The following is a 3,589-nucleotide window of genomic DNA, read 5'->3' on the forward strand; positions in this document are numbered from 1 at the left end:
TCTGCTCACCGATAGATGGACTGAGGTCCTGGCAGCCAAGGAATACGGACTCGAACGTCCAACCAAAAGTTACCCGAAGCGTAAATTGCTACCTCAATTCGATGATGAGGCACTGGAGCTAGCACTACCAGCGCATAATGCGGCTGACCGACCACCGCGTGGCCGAGACAAAGCGGCAATTCAGCCCGAACAACGGCCGGCACCACGTCGCCGAACAAATAGAAACACAACAGCTCGGGGATATACACATGACCTGCGGTATGACTTGGAGAACAAAGCAGGCCAGACCAAATCGATCTATGGATCGCGGGGGTGCGCCCCAATGCGCAACGACGGCACCACACCGAATATAACAAATACACACATGTCCGGGCCGAATGCCGTAGACCGACTCCATTCAAGCTGCGTCGCGACATAGCCTGACACATGGCACCGCACACCCCCTATGCTTGACCGGTGAAGTAATGGAACATGAATTCCCAGAAGGGTTCAAACCCATAAACATCGAATCATATGATGGAACAACAGATCCCACGGTTTGGACCGAGGACTTCCTTCTCCATATACATATGGCCCACGGTGATGATCTCCATGCCATCAAGTATCTCCCGCTAAAACCCAAGGGACCAACTCGGCACTGGTTGAACAATCTGCCTGAAAACTCCATTGGTAGTTGGGAGAACCTGGAAGATGCATTCCTTGACAACTTCCAAGGCACTTATGTCCGACCTCCGGATGCTGATGACTTAATCCATATAATCCAACAGCCCGGAGAGTCAGCCAGGAAATTCTGGACTCGGTTCTTAACTAAAAAGACCCAAATCATTGACTGTCCGGATGCCGAAGCACGAGCGGCCTTTAAGCATAACATCCATGATGAGTGGATCGCCCGACACCTCGGCCAAGAGAAGCCAAAGTCCATGGCAGCCCTCACGACGCTCATGACCCGCTTTTGCGCGGGCGAGGATAGCTGGCCGCTCGTAGAAACAACACCTCAAGTAAACCTGGCACTTCTGAAGCCATAGATAGTAACGGCAAGCCCCGACGCAGTAGATACAAGCGTCAAAATAATGGCGATAACTCTGAAGACACGACCATGAATGCCGGATTCAGTGGCTCCAAGTCTGGTCAGCGAAAAAATCCATTTAATAGAAACAATCTGGGACCGCATACTCGATCATCCATGCCAAAGCCATGGCACCGCCAATAAACCAGCCAATCATACCAGCAGAGAATGATGGGTCTTCAAACAGGCCGGCAAGTTAAACACCGAAAACAAGGAAAAGGGATCGCAAAGCGACGACGACGAGGAACCCCGGCCACCGAACACAGGGGGACAGAAGAAAGTTTCCTCCCCAAGTTAAAATGGTGAATATGATATATGCTACCCATGTCCCCAAAAGGGAGCGGAAGCGCACACTAAGGGATGTCTACGCGATGGAGCCAGTCGCCCAAAATACAACCCATTGTCCTCCTGTCCGATCACTTTCGATCGAAGGGACCATCCGACTAGTATCCGTCACGGCGGTTCAGCCGCACTGGTGCTCGACCCTATCATTGACGGATTCCACCTCGCACGCGTCCTCATGGACAGTGGTAGTAGCCTGAACCTGCTCTATCAGGATACAATGTGCAAAATGGGTATTGATCCCTCAAGGATTGAGCCCACCAAAACCACCTTTAAAGGTGTCATACCAGGTGTAGAGGCCTGCTGTACGGGATCAATCACACTAGAAGTGGTCTTCGGGTCCCCGGATAATTTCTGAAGCGAAGAATTAATCTTCGACATCGTCCCCTTTCGCATTGGTTATCACGCACTGCTTGGACGAACTGCATTTGCTCGTTTCAATGTGGTGCCGCACTATGCCTACCTTAAGCTCAAGAAGCCCGGACCTCGCGGTGTTATAACAGTCAATGGAAATACGGAGCGCTACCTCCGTACTGAAGAGCACACCGCGGCCCTTGCAGCAGAAGTACAAAGTAGCCTTCTTAGGCAAAACCTCAATTCGGCAATGAAGCCCCCGGACACTGTCAAGTGAGTCCGAGCTACTCTGCAGTAGGACCGTCTGGCTCATCTAGAGCTCAGCTAGCAACCCGGCCTTCGTCCCAGCCCCAATCAAGTGGTGAAAATCGTGCCGCGCGTACACAACTACGCACTTAAAATACCATGGGCATGGGCGGAGGCACGGCTAGACCTCGGTCCATAATGCGGCTCAACCGCTCCCGCATTCGCATGCCTTCACTTTTTCTCTTTCTTTCAGGTTTTTCTCCTCTCGAGGCTCTTTTCTGATAAACCTGATCATCGGACCCATAGTGGGATGGATACACCAAGAAAGCTAGGGGCTTGGACGTACAAGGGAATACCCAGGTGGTCTCTGCTATTGATCGTCATACCTGTTTTAAATACCCGCACGCAGCTCACTCTTGGTCATGGCATGTTAAATAGCCTTATTAGCTTATTGCACTACTTGTACACATACGCCTTGACGTATTAATCAAATTACAACGAAAAATAATTTGTAGCGTCAGCTTATTACTTAATTTTTCCCTTGTCTATTATTTATTATCAATTGCACCTATACATTCTGGTACGCCTTAATTCGCCAGGGGCTTCATTGTACCCCATAACATGGCAAGAAAGTCCGAACACTTTTACAGTACAGTTCGGCACCCCGAACTTATAACATTATATGCATTGGCTCCGAATCATGTCTTTGGTCAACAGTTGGGTTGTCCGGCTCCTATGCTTGCTACCTTACGTTTCGCTATATCGGCTAGGGTAGTAAAGGGAGAACTACTGCGATTGTGTCCCGGTTCTTCCGGACGAGCACCATAGTAGAGAAAGTCGAAAATTGACTGTCATGATGCGGCGAGAGCTGGTCAGCTGTTCGAGAGGTCACAAAATCTTTAGCAATTTCTTCCGCATTATGCGATAACTAATGCATCGTGCGACGTATCAGTTTTTATCCGATCAGGTGTTTTACAATACCCCAAGTTCGGTCTTCCGAACACTAGGGGTTGCGCCGACCTTTCTTTTGTCAAACTCATATGGCTAAGTGAGGATGATAAAGCCTTATAGTCCGATTGCCTGGTTCGTCGCGCTAAACACTTCCTTTATGGACCAAAAATCTGGAGTAAAGAGTATTTAATTTATCCCGAACACCCCCGTACTTCCTACATGGGGGCAGAAGCCGACGACTGGCCAACTCTCAAAATTAATTTAAAAATGGCCGCACATGAGGTAATAATTCAAATAACAAGCATTATTTTATATAACGACCTTGTTTCATATTACAACACAGGATAACATGCATACATTCATGGGAATATAATATCCTTGGCACATTGCTCTGCCACAAGGCGGGATCCCTCCAGGACAGTGTCATAATACAACTCGGGTTTTGCGGTGCTCTTTCCCTTCAGGGGGTCCTTCGGTCATCAGCTTCACAGCATCCATCTTCGCCCAATGCACCTTGACACGGGCAAAGGCCATTCGCGCACCTTCGATGCAGACCGACCGCTTGATAGCGTCAAGCTGAGGGTAGGCTCTAACCAGTCGCTTCACGAGTTTGGAGTAGCTGCTGGGAAT

The sequence above is a fragment of the Triticum dicoccoides genome, chromosome 3B (assembly GCF_002162155.2).
Source record: "Triticum dicoccoides isolate Atlit2015 ecotype Zavitan chromosome 3B, WEW_v2.0, whole genome shotgun sequence".
Taxonomy (NCBI): Eukaryota; Viridiplantae; Streptophyta; class Magnoliopsida; order Poales; family Poaceae; genus Triticum; species Triticum dicoccoides.